This window comes from Anomalospiza imberbis, chromosome 2, assembly GCF_031753505.1.
Source record: "Anomalospiza imberbis isolate Cuckoo-Finch-1a 21T00152 chromosome 2, ASM3175350v1, whole genome shotgun sequence".
Lineage (NCBI taxonomy): Eukaryota > Metazoa > Chordata > Aves > Passeriformes > Viduidae > Anomalospiza > Anomalospiza imberbis.
The window spans coordinates 19,258,385-19,283,357 of record NC_089682.1 but is presented as its reverse complement, the minus strand read 5'-3'; the positions used below and the strand labels follow the sequence as shown (position 1 = coordinate 19,283,357).

Sequence of the window (24,973 nt, the reverse complement as noted above, 5' to 3'; positions counted from 1 at the left end):
TGATGGTAGATTTCTGAGGAGGACATCAGCTCTTAGCAATATTTAGCAGTGGGACTTCAGTCAGCTGTACTACGAGGTCTGGCATCCCCCAACAGCACAATAAGGCTGGGACAGTGAGTGGGAAGCCCAAGGAAGAACAAGGTCTTGTGCTTGAAAGTCCACCTGATTTAACTCTTACAGGAAGACAAGTAAAATGTCACTCCACGTTTCAGCAATTATATTTAGAGAAATATTTATGATTGCATATTAATCATATAAAGCAAAGTCTTAGGTAGTTAGCAGTAATATAGAATTAGGAATCCTGGCTGAAAATTTGGATTCTAATGGTTCAGTTTGTCTTGGCCCTTTTAAGTCAGTTCAAATGCCTGCCAGCAGTTAACAAATACCTGGTACTTGGTACTGCAGGAGTGATACTCTGGTGAAGTCAACAATGGTAATTTTGATTGCTCTTCCCGTGTGTAACTATGTAATTGTTACACTTCATTAATCACATTCAATAGATGTGCAGTTCTATTTACTAGTACAGGCTGGGAAACTTTCACAGTTCCCCTCTTCAGAGATTATTCCTTTACCCAAAAGCACTATTACCCTTTTTACTCTAGGCTCTCACCGAAACTAGAAATCTCAAGTTTAATGTTTTGTATTTACATTACCAGTTACTAGGTGTGGCAAGCAAATGCTTCAGTATTTTTAGTACCCAATATTGCAATCTGTTTATACACAAAGCTAATAGTTATGATGATGTTTATGTCTCATTCTGCATTCAGAAAAGCATAAAGAAATGAGGAGAGAATGCCTTAGTGAGAAACCTACTGTCCAAAGTCTGTGAAACCTACTGCCTAAGGGCAGCTCTACAAAAAAGGCTCCTTACTGAATCCTATTTTCTAACCAAGAATAGGATATTCAATTTATAGTGTAAATCTACTGGGGCAGAAAGAACTGATTATTAAGATCAGTCTTCTGTTTAGAAGGAGAGGGAAGTCAAAATGTCTATACCCACAAAATGCAATTTTTATGAAAGTTGAGCATTAATTCTGGATCCTGACACTTAGCAGTTTTGATATATTAAAAAAAACCTGTTAGATAAATCTGGCAGTTCTCAACGCAAATTAATTAAGAAGGAAAATTATAATATTCTACTTGTTTCTGGATGCATGACGTTATAAAGAGAATGCTGAAAGAATTTCCCCTCCCTTCTAATCCTTATTCATTTTTTCTGAAGATTAATTATGAAAAATCTACCAGAGAGACATTAAGTGCCAAAAGAAATGGCATATATGTTAATATCCCTCTAGGAGCCATGGCTATGACTCCAGGAAATTAATTTAAATTCATGCTAATATAGTTAAAATTCCTTAGTGTTTGTTCCTGGATGTTACAGGACAGGCTCTAAATATCAGAACTTGCAAAAACTATGCAATAAATAAGATCAAGCTGTTCCTTGCACCAGAGAACTAGTATAGAAACTGGGGTTTTTTCTCTGCTTTCTTCTGTCATCTTCATCTTGCTTAAAATACACAGCAAGAACTCTGCCAATTGGGATGTAAAATGCCTTCTTGATTGTAGCATATAATTAAATCTTCCCTTTCAGCTTTTTCTCCACATCAGTTTATAAAAGATCTACTTGAATTTGAGGCAAAAAAAAGACATCTGGCTTCATGGTTTTGTGTGGGCTGATCTAGTTATATTCCTTTTTTAAATATATATATTTGCACTGAGTCAAACCTAAAATAATGTGCACTTCTTACCCACTGGAATACATTCCTACATACTGAGAGGTGAAATAAATTCTGCTATGATCACTGAAAATATGCCAGAACCATTATTGCACATTGCACTACTTTGGTCTATTACCAAAAAGATTGAAGTCCTACACAAACCATGCCCCCTGCCAAACCCCAAACCAAATACCAGATCTTCAACACAAAAAAAATTCAACCACTCCAAACCTTCTCTTTCAGGTTCAACTTGTGACTTTAGTTAAAAAAATAAAACAGGTGAAGACTACTACTACAGAATGTTGTATGAGAGAGAGAGTTTGTAAAAAACTCTGCCTATTTTCCTAAAGCATGTCAGAACTACAGGTTTCAAAGTACTGAAAACATTTTTGCTGGGTCAACATCATCACAGTCATACATTTACAGAGTGTCCTTGATAAGAGTCACAAGGGTGCTTCACAGTGAAGCTCATTAAAAACGATCAATATTTAAAAATTTTTGAAAGAAGCGGCAAACATATTTCTTTGATGTAGTTTAACATGCTGGAAAAGACTGCAGTTCTAAAATAGTGGTGAAAAGTTTAAAGCTCAAATGATACAATTAGAAAAATGTATGAGTTTTTAATGTCTAAAGAGGGCAAACAAAGCAGCTAATTCTGGTGGCAATAGAAATCCATAAATCATGGGTGGTAGAGCTGACAGGCTGAGCTGTAATGCAGCTGTCCTCACAGCACACTGGGAAGGAGGGGGCTCCCTCGCTGGCCATTGAGTTGCACCACTAACAGAGCAGCACTTGGAGTACTTGAGAGGGATCTGGCTTATTCTACATCCATTTCCCAGAGTGAAATAAAAAGAAATGAGAAGCTTAAACAGTGTGTTTCAAAGATGGTTGTGCTTTAAGTCTGTCAAACCTTGGTGAGCATCAGTTTGGACTGTGTGAATTTTGTTGCTAGGCAAACCCTGGATGTTTTGCCAAGTGATAAACTGGATCTTTCAACAGCCTTTCTAAACTGTTGGGATTGGGATTGCAGTCCCTCCAATTACCAAGGCTGGCTCCTCTGCCTCGACTGTGCTGTACTCACAACCTCTGCCACCTCTGTGGTGCAGCATCAGTTTATCCCATGGGGGATCTGCTAGGGTTGAGACACCTGAGGGATTCACTTGTGAGTACCTTGTAGCTGTGTGTATAGGCTTTTGAAAGAGATAAGGAAGAAAGGTCTGTTGGGCAGCATCATGTATAGTTCTTGACAATAGAGAAACATGTCAAACTCCAAACAAGCTCTGAAAACAGCTTTGATGGGACCCGTTCTTCACTCCAGCACATAGCATCTGGCAGTGTTCCTGAGGGATAACACACCCCAGAGCGAGCTCAGCAGCTCCCCTGACACCCCACTGCTGCTGCAATTTGTAGCAGGAGAGAGATTTAGGGATCTACTATAACAAACCCCATACACACTCCAGTAGACCCTTTTGCCCAGGTACAAATCACTTTTTTTTAGAGGAAAGCTAATATTTATGCTCCTTTACCAAATTTTTACCCTTATGCAGTTGTTGGTACCAGCAGAGTTGCTAGTTGCTAAACAGGCACAGGTAAAACAGGCAGATTGATGGTCTCTTAAACTGCAGCACTTGTAACAGCTACATGTCAGCTGCTGGGTGTGGTGCCATGCAAGAACATCAGCCTCTGGTGAGCCATGTGGCTTCACTTCTACCTATCCTGTGCATTTTGGTCACTGGCAATACCAAATGGTAACTCAGCTATGGTCAGAGCTTTGCCCCCTCAGTGATGGAGCTCTCCCAGCCTGGCAATACAGGGCTCAAGCCACATCCACAACCCCAGACCCGTGGGAACAGTAATTCCATACTGTTTCTGAGTGAAACTACAGCTAAAAGAAAAGCTATTGTTTGCCATGTGGAGAGGTGAAGAATAAAGGATGAAGGGAGGGGGAAAAAATTTACTTTATTGCCAAGCAGTAAGGTTAAATAAATGGCAGCAGATGCATGTTCCAAGAGTGGTGCCATTCAGATGGGGCTGCAGCTGGACTTCCCTGCTGTGGCTGTGCTGTGCCGTGCCACTCCGTGCCATGTTACTCCTCTGTTAGCCAAACAGTGAGCAGGATGCAGCACAAGCTTCTGGGCCACAGGGACAGATTTCCCTTGCACAGGGACAGGATAGGGCTTGGGCAGGTTTGGAACTTTCTAAGGTGTGGAGCCAGGAGACATCCAGGGAATTTTGTAGGAAAGACTCCGTAACTAACATGTTGATAGCAAGTTAACCCCAATGAATTGCATGCTCACAGCTTAAAAAATCTGGGACAGGGGTGAAAACAAACACATCATTTTTTATTTCAGTCTGTGCAAGGATAAGGCATACTGGATGATTATAAATTTAAGCACCTCCTGAATTTTTAAAAACTCCTCTGTCTCCTACCTTGAAGGACATGTTAAGTGGAAAGCATTTCTGATCTCTTTATAGATTGCCACACAGATGAAACCTTTCAATAAGCAAGTGTCTTGAGCACATGGAATGACTATATTTTGCAGAGTCTTGGACCTTTACCAAATGTATTCCTCAATCAGGTTGGGGTGCAGTTTATAAAGGTTAACACACTTTTAAGAAAGATTTGAAGTGACAGCTTTTCACATGCCCATTATCTGAGAGGTCTGAGCCCTCTCTCCTGCAGTGAGACTGACAGACTGTGTGCAGCAGGGAGGAGAATGAACAGGGAAAACCCATGAGAGCTGTATTGCCAGTTCCATTCCATATGTGCATACCTGACTTTCCTCTGTGAAGAAGAGATGATTTCCTTTTAATCTATTACCACATTTTCAAAGGGTTTCTTTTCCGCTTGAAATGTGACTGTGAAAAAATGTCAAGTTTTGTGGAACAAATTCACTCTCTGTGTGGATCCAGTCACATCTGCTAACCACAGTGATGAAGCATTAGCTAGTTCTCAGCTGAAAAGTTCTGGCCTTTATCCAAAGTATTTTGGTTTTTAGCCTAAAAACAATAATGTTCCATTCTAGTGTGTAATTTTTAAATAAAAAGAGGACATGTCCCCCTTTTTTTTATTTTGGCAATGAAAGCAAATGCTTTTGGCCCTCAGTTTCTGCTCAGTGACAAATGACAGTTCTGACAATTTTTGTCAGAAGGTGGTTTCTGTAGAAAATTTTACCAAGCTTATCATGTATCAACTCTACTTACAGCCAATGAAGCAATGCAAGCTACCAAAGCCATTAAAAGGAAATTTTTTGGCTGTTATGTACTTTGGCATTAGTCACTAGTAAGTAATCCTTAGCTGAATAGCATAAAGAATGGGAAGAAGAGTCAGAAGCTGAGAAGCAGAATTGGCCAATGTCACAAAGAAGAACTCTAACAGGGGATTGCCACTTTGGACACCGGGATGATCTTGTGAGGAGGCAGCATTTGTATTGCAGATGATGTTGTATGGCTCGCTACTTATCTAGATGAAAATAAAGCCTACAAGGAATAGGCAAAGTGAAGTCCAACAGCTTGTTTTTGTTTATTGTCTATGTGTCTGGCTGACTTTTAGGGTGTTACTGCCACTAGTCAGTTGTCACTGAACATTCATCCTGTCTTAGATAGCAAGGTTTTCCTGTAGGAGTGATAAGGAGCCTTGAATATTTCCTATAAAATTCACAATTTCTCCCTTGGCATTTCAGTATGACTAATAAGATTTTTGTCATCAACTCTGATGAGCATAAGTTTTAGTGTAAGCATTTCCTGTGGACACCTCTCCACTTAATCACCACACTAGACACGCATGAAGCAAGCAGAAGAGTTCCTCACACAACAGATCTTGGCACCGATGCTTTGAGGAGGATTTATATCTCCTCACAGGACCTCTTAACAACCTGCAGATTTGAAGAAAAGGAGCAGTAGAGATGATAGTATCTTCTGTGAAGAAAGAAATATCCCTCTCTGTGGAAGAATGATCTCATGATAAACAGTCAACATAGCAAGTTCTGTTTCCAGCCCATATCTTATCAACTTGGCAGATTGCAGATTGCTTGCAGACATCCTGTTTGGATGCCCAAGGGTACATGGTAATTGTCTTACTACATTCAAGCACACAGCACCCTGAAGTATGTGCCTCTGACCATGCTGGAGGGCAGGCTGAGAGGCTTGCTGGCCAAACAGCTCTACAGTATGGATGCACCTGGTTCTGCAAATTAGGAGATACTACATTCTCACACAGAATCTTGGGAGGGCTAACATGCATATCTGTTACTTATGGAAGGAAGAGAAATAAAATTCGGATACCATGACACCAAAATACATAGACGGCACCAGAAAAAGAAAAGAGGTGTTAATAAGAAATAAGGGATACAGAAGAACCATGTGCTGGCTTGCAGTGGAGATGGAACTATGGTTAGGCAAAGAAGATACACAGGCTGTGTACAAGTTAATTTAGAGGTATCCTGTATTGGAAACTACTTTCCTGACACAGCAGATCTGCAACAAGCAGGAGATCAAGGAGGAGAGTTCAAACACATTCTTTTTCAGCTGCTGCCATGAAGAGGACTCATGGAAATAACACCCTGCCTTGGGGAGAAACCTGGATTGTGACAGTGCAGGGCAGATACAGAGCTGGATTTGGGTGCACTTAATTTCTGAATCATCTCTGGAAAGCTAAGGAGAAGTAAGTTGGATTATCTGAAAATATTTCTAATTCAGTTTAACAATTTGAAGTTTTAAGATAACTGATGATGTTGACAAAAAGTTTTATAAGTAATTTTCTGTCCGTTTTTAAGCAATTCCATGTCATTAGAATAATACACTTGTAATTTATATAGTTTGCTCTAGCAAACAAGACTCAAGAAAAGATTTCACAGAGTGAGTTGTAAAATTGTCATTAGGAAACTAGAGAGCATTTTCATTCTTCCATCCAAAATTTATTTCACACCACAAAAGCAGCTCAGGTTCCTCTGATGTGTTTTGCATACTGGAGACATCATATTGCATGTAGATATGTTTTAAAAAATATGAATGTAGCTCTAACTTCTGAAGTGTTCTCTGCTCTGGGATTTCAGCTTCTGCCAAATTTCTAGCCATCTAATGGTTTTGGTTCATTGTCTTTACAGCCAAATGAGACCCCAGGTTTGCCATTGGCATCAGCAGGAGCATGGTCAGTCAAAACTTGGGTTATCATAGAAAGGAATACTAATTTGTATACTGAAGCTGACTGACTTTGATTTGACTTTGGATCAGAACTCTGTGGAAAAGTATATACAGCTAATGAAAGAAATTCAACATTATAGTAAAGTCATTTGTTCACCAGCTGTTAAAAAAAAAAGCTATACAAATGATGTGCCATAAAATAAGACTACTGTTATGTATAAGAATGTGTCTCTTCCTTTGATGATTGTTCTTTGATTTGTGATAAGGTGGTGAATATCCACATCCTTAGCAAAGCTTTATTATTGCTGGTGACATTTGTTAATTGTGTTTTCATGCAATACAAGTGTCATGAAAAATGCTTTCAGGTCTCCAGAAACAAGTGGCTGTCATTCTTCCTGTTATGCTTCTTGCAACTAGAAGCATCATGTAGCTGTATGCAGCACTCCCATCACCTCCCAGAGAAACAAAGAAGTATATCACCAAGGCAGCATTCACACTCTATTGAAAGCACACAAAACCTAATGGAAAATGTGAAATAAGCTGAATGACATGTAAGTGAAAAGTTGCATTGTCTTGTTTTGATATGGAGAATTTAAAGCAGAATAAAAATAATGGTGCTGATCACTTACTTGGTGTCTTTTGATGAAATTCCTTGGAAGAAGTCTTTATATATTCTACTTCTGTGAGAAATGGCAGATGAGTATATGTTTCAATTTTGTGGAGAAACAAATTCAAATTCACCAAAGTTGGGAGTTAGTTATCCAGCTGTGTATTGAAGCACTTGTGCAGATGTGCAACTGAAGAAGAAGACTGTTTGCTTTGATTCAGTATTCTCCTTCGTCTTGTTTGGTTTCCAATACAAAATTGTTCAGTAAAGTGACTTTAATAAAGAGCCTTCTGTTTGAATTATTTGACAGTCATCTTTGATATTTAAGCTGTGATATGTAACTCTTCGTGATTTTTATTCGTATGCAAAATACAAAGTAGAACAGCTGAAAAAGAGAAATTTTAAAAATAAAAACATCCCACTTTGCAACATTCAAGTACATGCTGATTTTTCCTTATCTGACTGCAAAAACTTTTCTATATCAAGAGCTGAAGGAAGATAGAAGAGGAGGCATTCATCACTGATCTTTATATACAGACCCAAACTTCCACTAGACCTTTGAAAAATGCAATTTGATTGCAGGCTTCTGCCTACCTTACTGTATGGGCCAGATCCATGCAAGAAGCTATGTCATGCTAAATAGAAATATTAAGTGGAGTCCCATAGATTGTTGGTCAGCCCTTGGACATCTGAGGCATGTAGTAGATAAATGTGTTCCAAGAGAAAGTGTGAACTGTGAACTGGTTCATCCTGAAAACAACATAGAAATGAGAAAATAATGAGTTGCAGGTGAAATGTGAATGGATTTCAATCAGATGTATAACTGGTTTGACACGAGGCTACTGTCATTTCACTCGGACAGATTAGAAGTAAGAAAAAGGTACTAGTGCAATCTGTAAGGAGTTCAAACAGAAAGTGTTGCATGGAAAAATTTGACAGATTAGTGTACATAGCATTACTGCTTGGGGAAAAACGTACAGAAACTCAGATTTCTTCTCTCTCCTGCTCAAAGCACTCATTGCTTGTGAAGCCAAAACGGAGAATCTTGGTTTCACAGGCGTTCAAGCAGATGCCAGGCTGTAATGATCTATGCATGCTGTATGTACACACAGCATCAAGAGAAGGCAATGTTATTCAAATGAGCCTGTGGTTTACTAGATGAATTTAATTATTTCTGGTTTGTTTTTGCCCCTAGGGGCTAGTTTTTGATGGAATAAATTCAATATTAGTACTTACATGACTTGCAGTATACAAGCAACACTGTTGAGAGCATACCAAAAGCAGTGTTCAATTATAGCTCACTGAAGGCAGTAAGGACAATGAGGTTACATCTGTTATTCACAACCTTCAGTGGAGAAAACTAGGTTGCACATAAACTGAATATATAGGGAATAAAAGAACATGCTGAGATCAAGCATGGATACAATTTTGACTGGAGACTTATAGTCTCAGATTGGTTTCTCCCCACAATAATTAATAATATTTTCTCACAATAATGAAGAGAGAAAGTTTAAATACTCGGCAAAGTCTGTAATTCCAAACCTCTCACAGCTAAGATTTTCACAGTCAGCCATTTTTGGGGGATTGATTTTTGGATGAAACCATTGCAAAAATTTTGTAAGGGAGATTTCTTTCCTGCATCCCACATTAAAGCTCCTCAAAATGCTAACTGCTTTCGAAAAATCATCTACATCAGCAGAAAACAGAGTGACGTACTTTGGGGTATAACAGAGTGATTGGCAGTGATTCAGATAAGTCCTTGTAAAGTCATGAATCTCCAGTTAAAAAGAGCTAAAACATTGTTGTGCTTGGGGGAATATAAAACCAGTATTTATATAGATGAGGTCTGCAAGAGAGCTCTACTTAGGCTAAAGAGCACTGAGGTCAGTGCTCACGTAGGTTTACAGTCATACATCTTTACTGGCACATGTAGCTGCTAGTAATTAAAAAAGATTATGTTTCAGCTGCTGCTTTGCCCAAATAGCTTCCCAGGCAAGTGCAGGAATGAGTGGGAGAAGGAGGTGTTCAGCAGTGGGCTTCTAATGCTGGTGGGAGGTGGCAAAGCAACTGTGTGCATGCTTGTGTGGTTACCAAAAATAGTAGATAACCCAACTGAGCTAATATGAAAATGCTCTACTGAGGGGTTAGAGCATTAAGGAGGACAAATGTGCTAAGAAAGGTCCCTTTCTTCCTCCACAGAAGGTGCTGCCACATACAGATGCATGACAGAAAATGCTGACATTGTCTCTTGGTTGCTGTGGGATGTGAAAGAGATGAAGGAGATAAAGTGAGAAATGCATTTCTTACACTCCACCATGTTTTGTTACCATGAAGCATCCTCACATTTGGAGCACCATTTGTGACTGAGGCAGTGACCAAAAAGCCATGTGGAAGAAGAAGCACCGACCAGTTAAATCAGCCAGTATGTGACCTCTGCACCACCAGCAATGCCTTGGTGAAGGAGTGCTTGTTGCTCTCTCAGTCACCTTGTAGATGGTTGTGAGAATGGTCTGTGAGTCCATTACTTCTACTTAGGACCACCTCCCTCATGAAAATTGGGTGGCAATTCCAACACTGCCTTTACACTAAAAAAGGCATAGGATGTAAAAGTGGCATTAAAATTAATGACTTGAGAAATTAGCTACTCCATTAAAAGGCATATAGAGAGAAGTTAAATACTTGTCTAAAATATGTTTTGCTAATGATGATTTCAATCTGACTTCGAATTGTATTCTGGTTTGTAGACTGACCTGTCAAACTGACTGCCAAAATATGACACCTACACAGCCCTCCAACACAGTAAATATCTCCATTAACAAATCTGTTACTGAAATCTGCCTTCCTTGGAGTGGAGACTGACTTGGAAGTGAAGTTTCTCTTTCCCGTTACTAATTTTTTTTTGGTTGCAAGTGAATTGGCCCAAGGAACTTTTCAAAAAACCCCTTACAAGTCATTTAATTAATGGAATTGTTTTACTCATTATAGCCTTTCCTCTTTTTCACCTTTTTCAAATATGGTTTTCTTTTTGTTCCCTAATGTTGCTTGTGGAATGTTCTGTCCTGCTGAAAGGATACCACTTGTGTGGATAACTCAGTTGCTATAAGCTCCTTCTAATTTACAAAATAGAAATATGCATTTTCCTAGAAGACAGGAGGGTAGTGCTGAGTTACATCACTCTAAAAATGCATGAGTTTTGAAAATATTTAATTCTTTAAAACTTCCACAGGAGTCATTATACCAACATCTAAACAAGAATGATGCACGGCTCATCAGAAATCCTTGACAGAAATTAGGTACAATAATAAACAATAAGTGTGGAGTATTGCTATGTCTGGATCAAGTGATCTTTAATTATGGTTTGTTGAAATTCCAAAGTATAATTTCTTTGTGTGTCACCTTTAGCCCAATTGCTGCTTGGGTGAAGTGGTTATAGTTTGTCCGGGTTGTTCATTAGCCATTTTCAAAAGATGCATGTTGCTTGTCACTGCTGATGTAACGTGACCATTCTTAGGCTCCATGCACAGCAGTCAACAAGGTGTGAGCCTATGTGACAAGGATCTGGATACCTGTTTTGAGTCCCCCAGCAGCTCAGTCACTGGGAGCAGCCAGAAACCACTGAAAAGACAGACTGTGACTGATCCCAGCTTTATTTTGAACAGACCTGACCCGTCAATCATTGGAAAATCATCTGTGAGCTGCTTAACCTTGGTTATAATTTCTTTCTTCCAGTTTCTGAGGCAACTCTGTGCCATAATACATTGGGATGGATATAAATCTTCTGGTGGTACATGACTTCTTGGGTCACAGTCCCAGCTTGCTTACGTTAGGGTGTCAGTTTCTGTTTGCTCAAGGCAGTAAGGAATGTGTCTAAGTTAATTATTACCTGGGACTTCTGTAGATCCAAGTTCCTAAACCTGAAAATACTGTTAAACACTTCTAGAAGCACTGAGACTCCTCTCTTCTTCTCTTACGTGTCCTCGATTGATTCCACTATGCATATTCACCTTCTAATTCTGCACGTGGGATTATCTCATAGGATATTATCTGGCAGGTGCAAGGTTGGAAAAATGCAACTTAAATTTTTCTCCTGATTTTATATTTTCCAGTAACTACGGAACATGTACAGCAATAGCACTTATTACAGCTCTGTAACACACCTGAAAATCAGTTTGCTTGTTTTACCAATCTGTTTACTGATTTTAAGATGATAAATAATAGCATATGAAGAATTCTCCTAAATGCTTTATATAGCTTTGTTGATATAACATAAGTGCAGAAAAATTACTCAATTTAATGCAAACATCAATACATACAAGCCAAACATAAGCTGAATGTTAAACAAACACATTGCAATTCCAAACAGATCATAGATACAAGATTAGCACCACCACTTCTCTTCTCCAGCTCTGCCTACTCTTTTCAGTGAGCCTGGGACATGCTCAAAGCTCCAACACTGCCAGTCTGCCCCCAGTTACTAATTCCTGTCTTTTCCACACCTTGGCTCATTTCACGAATGGCCAGCACTGGAGATGAGCTTGGGAGCCCACATTGCAAGTGAGAAACATTGTATGAAAAGTTCTGACAGGGGGTTTAATTATGATAAACAATGGGAAGAGGATTCTTGCTGAATACATTCAACATCATGGTCTACCTGAATTATGGCCAAAGACAGTGAGTGTGTGGATCTTAATGTGTTGGGGGTTGGAAGGATGGGGGAGTGTTGGGTTTTTAAGAAAAGAGCCTGAACACTGCCAGAGCATGTTTTTCACATAACTGCTGGCAAGCCTATACTTTCTGGCATGTAAAAGGTTGTCTTCAAAAAATTTCTTTCCAAACCTCTGGAAGGCCAGATTCAGTCACACCAGCAAATATAATTTTATGGAATACTGCATCAGGGGAGCAGTAGCAGTGGACTGGCAGCTTGGCAGACCAGTGTAACACCAAAGTCCAGTCTATATATTGCTTTCATGACTCTGTAATAGAGACCCTCAAGGGAGGCTCTCAGACACAGACCTTTACTTGAAGTCTTAAGTTCAGAGTTTCTCATCTAGCTTCTATTCTTCTTTCTTGTACAAAAAGTATTGCCAGTCTGCAATACCACACACTAAGCAACTCAGATAGACAGTAAATGGAAAGAAACAGACACTTCTAGGCATTATTCATCTTAGCTGTAAAGCAGCCAGCTGAATTAGGTCAGATGAATCACGTCCTAGAAGCCGCTGTGGCAGCAAGCAGTGGGTGACCAGCAGAGACAGCCAACTGCACCATAGGCCTCTGGTGTCAGACGATGCGAGTCCTGTTTATGAGGATTGTTGCCAAGACCAAATGAAGCTAGAGCATGTCTAGATTAGCTGCTTTGTAGAAAAATAATCACCCTTTTCATGCCCTTAAATAGGGTTCATAATATTTTTATTTTTTTCCAAACGGAATTTGACTAACATGCTATTTAATAATTGCCCTACGTTATTGCCACCATACTTGACCTACTGATTACTTAGAGACTTCTCTGTATTGAAATGCCATCAGACCTGAGGCACTGACACGATAGGCGAAGTTTTAATTTTTTAATAATTCCTGTGAAGTAGTAGTTAATCTCCTGTCTAGCAGCACAGTCAAATTGGCAACTTATCAGCATGGTTCTCTGTATTCATTTATTTAGCAAAGCCTGCATTTGGCTTTACACAATGGTATTGACACCTTATCCTTAGAAACCACGTTGCACCCAGTGGACTGAAACTGATGTAGAGTAAAAATAAGAGTTGGCCCTACTGTAACCTAGAGCAACCATGGAAATCAGGACGAGGCTTCACCTTGCCTCAGTTTAGTGGTTATCCCTTCTCTTATGATGCGATTAATTGGACTCAAACATATCTCTATAATGAGATGCATTACATCTACAGGTGCCTTATTCTTTAGTGGTTTCAGAGTCCTGAGTGAGAGAATTAGAAGTCTGCACTTCATAAGATATGTCCATTCTTCCAGTTTAAAAGGAAAAATGTTGGACATAAGAGTGAGGGAATAATTAATTTTGTTTTGAGTTCCAGGAGCACTGTTATTGTGGGTTTAGTTGATCTTTGTCCTTTTATTTTTTTTTTTTTAGTAGCATTACATCTTTTCTGAGGTTATAGTCAGGTTCATCTCAACAAAGTCAATCGTATTAAAAACAAATCCTGTACTGGAATTACCCGTTACATAACTTATGCAACCTTTTATTAAGGGCCAGTTGTTGTAGCTTCTAGTGTATATATATATTATCATTGCTCTAGTGGTTTCAATGTGTGTGCATCAAATCATGCCAGATGAACATCTGGCCCCAAATGTTCAGTATATGATTCTCAAGATGCTTTTAAGAGTGTAGTGAGACGAAAGTATCATGTTAAAGGCTAATTTATTTAATCACTGGTTTGTTCAGAAGAGATACTCTGAGAAAAGCAAATAAAATACATCAGTTTTTCCCTCTCTCAGTGCCCCTCTTGCTGGAATTTCAAAACAGGGAAGCCCAGAGAGAAAACTGCTAGTGCTGAATGTTGGCTTCTGGGACCTATCTCATTTTGTATCATGTTATCACTAAAATGATATCATTAATTTCTTCTGAGTAATGAGTTTAACCTCAGTGTCTAATGGTACATGAATACCTTCTGCCATGTCTTTCATAGTGTGCGCAGATAGCAAGATTTCTCTACAAAATATTAGAGAATCTGAAAAATGAGTAATTAAAGATCCAGATAAATCACATGCAACTGGGAGAAAATATAAGAGTGAAAGTAAGTGATCAAATTATCTACTCAAGTGCACGTGAAGAAGTCATATGGGGTAAACTACCCACATCATCCCTCAAACTATTCCACAAATATTGCTTGAATAATCTTTTAGATATGTAAATCTTTATTCCTCTTTTGGACATTTGGAAACTAATGCAGTCTGAGCAGCTGTGAAGCCTGTGGAATTAGTGGGATATCTCCAAAAACACTTGCAAGGCTTGAGATGAAAACTTGCTTTTTAAAAAAGTGGCTTCTGATGACAGAAGTCAAAGTAGTGGTATCTTGTATCTAGATGAGTATAAAGAAAATGATCATCTGTGGCTAACCCTTCAGGATGACACTCACTTTGAAAATACAGCTCCACATGTCTCAAGCTACATACTGAATATCAGTAGCTCTGTTTGAACAAATGTCTCTACAAGTTGTCTGTTAACGATTTGCTCACTGCCAGAAATAAAATTAGTTTCAGAACTATGATCTGAATTCAGAAATTATGCCTAGCCCCATATTTATACCACACTGCACTTGGAGTTTTTCAGTACCCTGGAGTTTTTTAACACTTAGATCATGTATTCAAACCACCCTTGAGAAAACAGCAATTACACTTGTTATAGGCCTGCTTAGCTAGAATCAAAGCTTACCTTAGGAAAAAAATCCTGTCTGCTTTTTGCACAAGTAGAGATGTTTACCTCATCTTGTGATCCCAAAGGAAGGGCCCAAACACAAGTTTGCTAATAGACCAGAGTGTCCAGTTGTCACGTAACAGATCCTGCACACACCAGCATTTCAACAAGGCTGGTGGTGGAATGTGCTCAGCCTCAGAATTAAGACTCTGGGACCTTCCATTGGCACTTTTTAAATGGAAAGACACATAATGGTCTCCACTTCTCCACTGTGTGAAACTATGAGTGGCACAGTACAGTAAAAACCCACCAGGTTATCAGCTTTGCTTTTACAGTGAAGCTCTGGAGCCTTTGTGTGGATTTCCCAAGTGTGTCTCGATCCACTGCAGCCACCACATAGAAGTGATTCTGTCTTCTCTTGTCTTGCTCTTCTTGGGGCCTGCAATGAAAGGTCCTTAGCCTTGGACATTAGCCTTTAGCTGAAATGATCTATGTTAAACTGTGGTTCCTTCCAACCTTACAGTGATTCGGTAATCATCACTGCAGCAACACCAGCATTGTTTGCGACCCAGCCACCTGCACTTCTATTCTGGAGTTTTTCACCTCACTAGGAGAGATTGCATTTCTTTGTAATTGTGTCAGCAAAGGTGAGAGCTGTGGGAGAGCAGGTGGGTCTGGCTTGTTAGAAATGGGGATGCCATTTAACTGCTTTCAGCACATCCATTTCCACGGTGGCTGCCTTTGATGGTAAAGACCCACACATCTGGTATGCAGCCTAATGACCAGAGACATCATTTTTCCCTCTCGTTTTGCTTCCTTCATCTACTTGGACAGCAGTTCCTGTCACCCACTGTAGTCTGGGGGTAAGGTCTGGTGCACTTTCCCACAGCTTCCCACATGCCTGCCACTCTGTACAACCTGTCCTTTCTCCTTCCCTGAAAGAAGCTGTGTCCAGTGCTGCACTCCTGGAGTGAGGGCACTTGGTGTCTGAAGAGAGGAAGGAGTGCTCCCTTGGAAGTGCTCAGCTGTCATCAGACTTTCACAGCTGAAAAATTTTTTTCATGCAGGATCACTGGGGAATAGATTGTTATTCCTTCAGCAACTGTCTCAGCACCATTGTGTTTAAATTGCAGTGTAGATTGGTAAGAAAATACCGTTTCTTTACATGAAGAAATTGTGTTTCTCACAGGTGTTTGGTAAGGTGCTTAAGTTCTGGAGCTGTAAGACCCTTTTAAAGGCATACTTTTAAAAAACTAATGGCATCCTCCCTTGAAAATCAGAGGTCTTCAGGTGGGCAGAGGAAAACTTAAGACATACACTCATTGGTTTTAGTGGACTGGTTTGTACTGTTCGTCCTGTGATATTTAATTGACAAAGAGTCTTTCTCTTGCTGTCACTTTTAAAAATTTTTTTTTGCATAAGCAGAAGAAAGCTTTATTTCATTACAACTCCCAAAGTTATATTCTATTCTAAGAATCCCAGCCAAGGCAATGTAAACAAAGCACAACTATGCCTATCCCTCCTTACACCAGCAGACACTGGCACATCATTAACATTAGGCTGGAATCACACATGATCCAGTCTGCATCAACATACATTTCTATATTTGTTAAGGTTAATCTCAAGGCCTGTTTCAAGGTGAAGCTACGCGACAGCTTTAAAAGCTGTCATTAAATCATTACAGCCCAGACCATGGGAGTGCAATTTTCCCATTGATCCTCCCGTGTCAGCAGCATCGACATGGATTGGCGTGTGGGAGCGTCACTGCCACAGAACCCCCCCTGGTCCCCCCATTGCCTCTGGGAGCTCTGAGGCAGCAGCAGTGTCCGTGGCTCCATAGGCAGCCTGGGAGAGGCAGCAGGAGGGGTGAGGCCGGGCAGCACACACCGAGGAGGGCTGTGTGTGCAGGTGTGCTTGTGGAGGGTGCCGCAAGGGAGGCACCAACCCAGCCTGCCGTGCCCCAGCACGTTGCCACCCGCTTCCATCAGCTTTAAACACGATGGATGTTTATGATAATCCGTTGGGAATCTTCACCGTGATTCAGTGAGTAAGCTAATACATCTGTTCTTCCCATTTCCAGCTAATGGGAATATAAATATTTAAATATATGCATACTTTGCAAGGGCAATATGGTTTTGAACACTCACACCTCTGTGCCCTTAATGGTAAGGCATGTTTTGAAATGACTTAGTTAAACACTGAAAATAGTTTGACCTTTGAATTAAACTAATCTAAGTAGCATTTCAACAAGCAGTAACACAGACATTCTAGGTAATTTATTGAAAATGCCATAAAACTGCAGTGAACTTCAGAAAGTGAAGAAAGGAATCAGGCATTTTCTTTCTGCAAAGAATGCTGACTCTCTCAGAAGTTTTAAGAATGTTTTAGTAAGCATGTATTTATGTCACAAATGGATTTGAAAGATCCTGAAAGTAATGAAGCAAGTTCCCACTAAACTGCATGGTATGCTTGTCTTTGAATAATGAACTCATACTGTTGATAAATTATTCAAGATTTTACTGTATTGTACGTATATTGGGTCATAGCATAGGATATGATGTTTGTTTAAAGAGTGCCTCTCTGCATTTATTTGCTAAAAGAAAAGAGGTTGTCCAATACTTAGGAGGGCTGGGAGGTGGTATGCCTGGATTCTGCTCCCAGTTCCACCAAGGACAATTCTTCAGCTCCAGCTCAGGTTGGAGTTTTTTTTGTTTTGTTTGTTTTATTTTAGTTTTCTTATGTTGTTCTTATTGTTTGTTTTCTCTTTTCGAATCTTTGGTGTTTTTTCATATTTTTGGATGTAAAGCTAGAATTTAATGAATAACAGTGTGTCAGGAGAGTTAAGTTTTGCATAATCCAAATCTTCAAGAATTGTAAAGGTTTGGACTCATCTGGTCCCTTTCTACTTCAATAGAATTGACTCTTCCCATTGAACTGGATCGCAGCTGAAACAATTTTCTCTGGATCTTTCAGTAATGTAGGTTGTTTGTGAATTATTTAACTTGTTTTGCCTCTATTTAATTTTCCACAAATGCCACAAAATAAGATAATCCCAAAGACATCTGTAGATTTTCATTAACAATATGATTGTCAGATTTTTGTATCTATTCCTTCTGCATTGTTTGCTTTGCATTACTCTTAAGTTTTAAATCTATGCTAGAATTTTTTTTGAATAGGCACCCTGTCTTTGTAGGTCACCAATTAAAAAGCTAGTATATTCTGGAGCATATTAAAATAAATTCCAGAATTCTGAATAGTTTCTTTATGAACAAAACTCTGCCCTTCCTCCCCTCCATGAACCCCAAGGCAGATGGGCCACTGCTGTGGGGCCAGCTTGCTCCCTTGTTCTCGATGCAGCAGCTGAATGCAGAAACTGGGCAGACTTCAGAAAGAAAGAATAAAGAGACACAAAATAGATTGCAAATAAAGAACCACATTCACAAATATTTCCCTTTCCCCACCTTCCCTACTCCAAAGACAAGAAGACAAACACCAAGCCTGGAATATGCCGATGGAATACAAACCAATACAGTCTCAGAGCAGCAGAGGGATGGCAGCTTCAGCTCCACGCACACGGGACCTTCTCGGGGCAATGCTGCTGCTCCTGGTCTTCCAGAGCCTCTGGATACTTTGCCTTTGAGGACTGCTGGGCTACTATGTAAAGCAAGGCAACCACTGGCAGTTTAATGGAGCATAGTAACTGAACTCCTGCAGGAGGATTTGCTGAATAAATTGATGGAAAGATAGGTTCATCTTTCCCTACGCCCCTTCACACTTCAGGGGGGCTTCAGAAAGTGTGTTTGCAAATTCGGACCCAAAGACTGTACAATGGCTGTTGTTTTTAAAGTTTATATGCACTGAAATTATGCTCAGCAGGCTTAGAACTGATAATTAATTTTTTTTCAAGTGAAATTCTTTGAACATACTACATCAGAACAAAAGATGCTTGGAATGAGTGTGCAGAGCTTGTGCAGGCTCTGCCATAGAGCCATGAGAAAGAGGAAGAAATCTCTATTATACACATTCCCCTTAAAACATGTAGAAAGCTGGCTAGTCTTGAACAGGCATAAGGAATTGGAAAGCTTAAAAAGAAAGGAAATATTCAGACACAGTTATTACAGTCTCAGTTGTTTGATTATCTGGACAAGGAGTGCCAGGGATACAGAGTGAATTAAATAAGGATTCTTGTATAGCCATCAAGCTTCTGTATTATCTGCTGCAGAATTCAGTCTGATGTAGGCTGTTTTTTTTTTCAGAGCACTGAGCTATTCCCCAAAGTCAGTAATACAGCCCCCTATCTGCTTGTGGTATAGCCACAAAGCTTGATGAGACATATGCTCCTTGGTATATATGGCTGAGTCTTCATCTCTGTGAAAGCTGTTTATCTCTATGAACAACTATGCTTCATTGTATTCAGAATGGAGAGAAGCAAGAAAAATCAAATCACACCAAACAAAAAACCAAAAAACCCCAACAAAAAAACTCTAAAGAAAGCAATATATCTCATAATCTTGCAACAGTGAGGGTTATGCCTGTACATTGGGGTGTTCTTCTGATTCTGTTTCTGACACACTCTTCTCTGAATGCCCATCAAGCTCCCTATGTAATGCACTTGCTGGAGTTTAACCAGAGGAATCTGCTTACGGGAATACATTGTTTGTGATTTCTGTGATTTGGCAGCAGTAATCATCTCCTCTATGCAGCTAGCTGCACAGTGCTGTCCCCAGAGCATCACTCCTGACTCACAAAGCATCATAAGACCAGGTGTGCCACCTTGGACATGCCTGGAAGATGCAGACGACATCTGGCAGTGATGGCCTGGGACAAAAAAATACACTTTTGGAGCCAATTCATATCAAAACTTGACAGAATAGGCTAATAATGTAAAGGACTCCAAAATCAGCGATTTGTACTGCTCATTGTTAAACTTTCAAATTATAAAAAAGACAGACATTTCCCTATTTGAATATCTTTGTCTTTGTAACATTAAAGTCCTACCTTTTCCAATAAAGAGGGGAAAATAATTTACTAGCTCTCATAATGGTTCATCAAACTTACCAGTTTTGTGTTTAATCGTGTACAGACAATGTGAGCAGCTAATGATGCTTATTAACTCCACAGACAGAACCTCTTCCTACACAAAGGATTTCCCTGGACCAAGACCCCTCCTACGTGATCCCAAGATGCGTTTGCATTAGCAGTTTAGTTCAGATCAGGACTGTACCCAGGAAGCAAATATTCTGTTCTGTATACTCTACTTGCATTCTCAGCGTGAATGAAGTGGTCTTGGAGCATACAAACTGCATGTCCCTTTGTTGAACCAAGAAGATGGAGTCCACTCAGCATCCTGTGTAGGGATGACAGACCAGAGATAGTCTGAAGTAATATCCCTAAAATGTGTACAAGTTGGCCCTCAGCTGCTGTGCACCCACCATTTCACTGTACAGATCCACTCCAATCACACTGTGCTACTTGCCAATGCAGAGATGCCCTCGACTTCTAAAGGGGACAGTCAAAATCAGACTGGCACTGAGCCAGATCAGCTATTAGCTTGCCGGCTTTTGCAGCAGTTTGCACTGAGATTATGAAGAGGTGCCGAGCAGGAAATCTATGACTGCAGTGTGGGTGGTGTTTAAAGCAGTTTTTAGCTTTAGGTTAAATGAGGGCTCCTGAAAGGGTGGTCTTAGTGACTTCTTTTGCTTCTAGATAAGATGTGTTGTTCTCTCTTGGTTTGTTTTCTTTTCACACTATGCTCATCATCATTATGTGAAAGGTTGTGTCAGGATACAGCAAGTTCTAGCCAATGCCAACAAAAAATGGCAGCAAAACCCACTCTCACAAGCCATCCGCTTTGAAACAAAGGCAAGGTAGAGCAAGTGTTACAAATATTCTGTCAGAGAGATTATCTGGATGATAAAGCTGAATCTGTGACCTTCCTTGACTCACAGGGGATCTCTTCTGCTCAATAGGCCACTGAAATAGCTGACTTCTGGCTAGATTTAAATAAGCTACTTGTAAATAATTTTGTCATGTGTACTGGGAGGGAAAAAATCTGGCTAAAATTGATTTTGTTCCTGTATTTTCATAGCATTTTGCCACAAGCCCTCAGTATTGACAGTCTTCCCAGACCTACAGTGAATTCACAGTGGCTGCCCTAAATATCTCATGCCTGCTATTTTCTCTTTTCCTACACGTTCATGTTGAATAAACATTGAAACCATTTCTGTCCTTGAAATATTTGCATTCTGTGGTACAGTCTCCAAAAAGGCAAATGCATAAAATTGTTCTGTGATCAAGTCTGTAAGTGATACTTCACCGGAAAGGTACAGATGGGAATGGCAAGCAGCTCACTGCTAATCTGAGTTATGCTGTGTTTGAATCTACTGTAAATCTTATATTCATTTTAAAGGGTGAGACATTGGGATTATGGAATCCTTTGGTTCAGTCAGCTGCTCCAGTTTAGCTAAGAGTAGTGTAAGTGATTATGGCAATCATCTCACACTAGACCATTGTCCTGTTTTTGTGGAAGGATGGGTGCCCTCAGACATGGGGCACTGAGCTCTTGTTGGACAGGAAAACAGCGGTGGTCTTTGAGATGGTGACCCATAGCTGAAAGTAAAGGATTATGACAAATGGTGCTCTCTTGAAAAAGGCCAGAGACTGACCACCTTGGCAGAAGGTGATCTGGCAATGTGTTAAGTGTTGGCTCTGCTTTGAGCAGAAGGTTGAAAGAGAGACTTCCAGAAGTCCCTTCCACTCTGAATGACTCTGTGAGATGTTAACAGGACAGTGGAGAGGAAATATGCTAGAAGTAGCTTATGAAAAATAAGTTAATGTGCCTCTCAGAAGCTGCAGACCTCAAACATAAGCAAAAGACTGATGTTGATGAAATCAAGAGAGCTGCAGGCAATTACAGCACAAGCATGAAAGATTGTATTAGGGAATCAGATACATGGTTAAATTGGCAATAACACATTTGTCTCCCTCCTCTTTGATGTCCTTCCTTCCACCTTAATACCCAAACTAGCCAGTGGCACAATCTGTAGTGGTGACTTCAGTCTTGACAAAGTTAATAAACTGAAAAAGCATTTTTTGTGTCCTGAGATTGGCCAGCTTTATGTTGGTCTTTCAAATTGGGAGACCCAGCTGAAAAACAGCTTTCAGTGGTTCTGATGTTTTAAATATTCTTAGCTGGTGCAGCTGCAGAAGAGCATCCCCAGTTTGTTCAGTACATTTTGCAGTAAAATCTCATTATCAAAATATCTCAGGCTTGCAAGGGTCTACATGTGGCAGAGCAGAGCTTGTTGTGGGCTGAGATATCCTGGCGTTCAGCATGACAAACTAGAGCTCCTTCAGAACTCGGGGTAACTCTCCTCTGCAATCCACCATGAAAACATGTTCTTGTGCACCTCAAATCAATAGCAGGTAGATTTTTTTTTTTTAATAGTTGTCTGGCACCTGCCTGCATCATGAGTCACCTTTGATAATGTGCCTTTTTGAGTACCGTTTTCAGAGGTATTTATTGCTTGTGTTTCCACTGACAGGGAGTCTGGAACACAGGGCCCTTACCTGCAGCTTTGCCAATCAAGCATCAGTTTCTGGTGTTTGACAGCAGAATTGGTGGTCATTTCACAGAGTTCTTCAGTATATTTCTGTGTTTCATGGTGGGTTTTACTGTAGAGCTGCTGAGAAAGGAAAATACTCATTTGCATGCTGCAAAGCATAGGCAAGGAGCCAGTACTGTGCTATTACAATATCTGATCTCTGTAAGACAAACATCCTTTTGAAAGGAGCTAATGTTTCTGTCTATTCAATTCTGATTCACAGTTCAGCACTTTCCTCATTCAAACACCCTGGGGAAGAGTTAACTCTATTTTTCTCTTCTCCTTTTATCGTTATTCCTGGATTAAGTGAAGAAATTACTGGTTCATGTTAAAGCCCTTTTTTCCCCTTACAGTAAATCTTCTGCAATATTTCTTGCTATTGTAATGCTGCATGTCATGTATACCCTGTCCATGTGACACTGAAATAGTTAATTATTTGCATGACAAACGTTCAGGTTTTGTCCTATGAGCTGCCCCATAGCAGGTATGTGTTGTTAACTAATGCATAAGTGCACATATCTTAGAATGAGCTTTCCATCAAAAGAAAAATATTGCTATAAAACATTTAATAACAAATGTTCTTGATTATTTTTCCCTTCTGTTTATGAAGAAAAATAATAATATTTAATATAGTCATTAGTAGAATCTCAGCACTAATTTTTTATCTGCTGTTCACTTGCTGCCTATGCTTCGCACTTTCCAAAAATCAAATGATAAGTCACAAGCTGCAGTCTCTTCTTTCTGAGGGGACATGACTGACTATTAAAAGAACCTTTAATTCAGTGAATACAAACATTAAAATTATTTTTCTATAAATACCATGCAAAATGCAATTCATATTTATCACTTGCATTCCTGCCAGGAAATTTAATTGCTGTTCACAAAGAGCAAGTATGGAGAAAAAAAAATCATTTAAATATTTAAACATTTAAACATTTCCTATATGTGTTTTATTCATGAAAAAACAGTCCAAACAGAACAAGCCTAGACAAAACCCACAAAACTCTTATAATAGGGAGCGCTTTGCATTTATCAACACAAAGACTAGTCATGTCTTTCTCATCAGTCACTCTGCTTATGCTTTCTCTCACACAGCAGTTGCCCTCTACCTACACCTGCAGTGTCCGTATGGACCCCTTGCCTTTCCAGATGAACAGGCACAAGAGCTAATTTTTCTTGAGATGATCCTCCATGTAAAGTCTGGGGAGCATTTCAGAAGCCCAGCACAAGCCTCTCCCTGCTGAACCAAAATTCCCAGCATGCTGAAATGCTGAATAAATAACTTCCCTCCAAAATCAGTGCATGCTGTATACTACTCCTTCATTTAAATAACATCTTTTTTATCCCAGGGCTTTGGGGTTAGAGTTCTGTAATGTGAAGGCAAGTTATCCCTGCATGGTTTCTGGCTTCAATTGCAGCCCAGGCTATTCAAGAATCTTTTTCTTCCAAATACTTCTGCTTGGTCCCTCTGTGGCTTTACTGACAAATTCTCTGCTCTCTGAGTGACAGCCCACAGCAGCATCAGGTATGAACTTAAGGCCTTTCCAGCCAGTCCTTCCTTCCCAGGGAGGCCAGAAGCCCTGCTGGTGCCCCAGAGCCTCCCTGCTGCAAACCCCTCTTGGGGCGGTACCTGCGGAGGGACCACCGTGCTCTGCCCGGGAGGATGGGGTTAAAGAGGCTCTGAGCTCCTGCTCTGGGGCTGCCCAGGCAGAGGCATCCCAGCCTGTGTGGCTTTGTCTGCTCTTACCTCACTCCCACCATGCCTTTCAGCACTGCTGGGGGGGCTGTACAACAGCTGTGCCTCACAAACTCAGCTTCCCAGGCTAGGAGCTCCCAGATTAAAAGCTTCAACAGTTCTTTTATGGTGCTACAGCAAGAACCTTTTGCAGGAGGTAACAGCTGCTTCTAAATACCTGTAGTTCCACAGATACAGGTTAGCAAAGAAGTCAGAGTTTCACAGCATGCCTGGGGTTTTACTAAGATGCTGTCATCAGTCCCTGGGATCTGAAGTGGGGGGGCAACAGGCTGCATTTCATTACATGTTTGTATTTCAAATGAGACTTAGTTTTCTTTTACCTCAACAGCACAGCATTTAATGTTGTGTAAACGTTGATATATTGAAGCTGGAACAGCACAGCTCAATGGATGCTAATGAGCTTGAAACAAATGGAAAAGACGTATGAGTGCTTGCCTAGTTCCAGCCTTGGCCAGCTGCACCAGGTAGCAGGGGAGGTTGCTTGTGGGATACAAATAAGTAGCATCAATCCTCTCCAGAGAAATTGCTCAACATCTCTGCACATACTGACACAGGAAAATATCTCTCCAGCTGTCAATCCTTCAGCCTCCTACAAGAGGAAAAAATTGCTGTGGTTTGTTGTGACTGCTTATCAGTTTAACTGGTTTTTATAACCAAATATTTTACCCACATAGAAAAAAAATTAACAGTCAAATACAACAAAGAATTGAAAAAAAATACATGTGGCACTAGGAAAACTATCCTTTTCTGTAAAATCATAAA

At 40.1% G+C, this 24,973-nt stretch overlaps 1 long non-coding RNA gene across 2 annotated transcripts; it reads right to left on the bottom strand.

Moving 5' to 3' along the window:
- On the bottom strand, positions 1–24,460 carry LOC137468384 (uncharacterized). Of its 2 annotated transcripts, none has more exons than XR_010995906.1 (5): positions 24,369–24,460; positions 22,421–22,533; positions 8,062–8,217; positions 7,490–7,852; positions 1–173 (listed from the first exon to the last, which is right to left on the bottom strand). It is a non-coding gene; the product is annotated as an uncharacterized lncRNA (long non-coding RNA). The 2 variants fall into 2 exon arrangements; XR_010995907.1 differs by having other exon boundaries at positions 22,421–22,536; positions 24,369–24,442.
- Between the last annotated feature and the right edge of the window lie 513 nt (positions 24,461–24,973).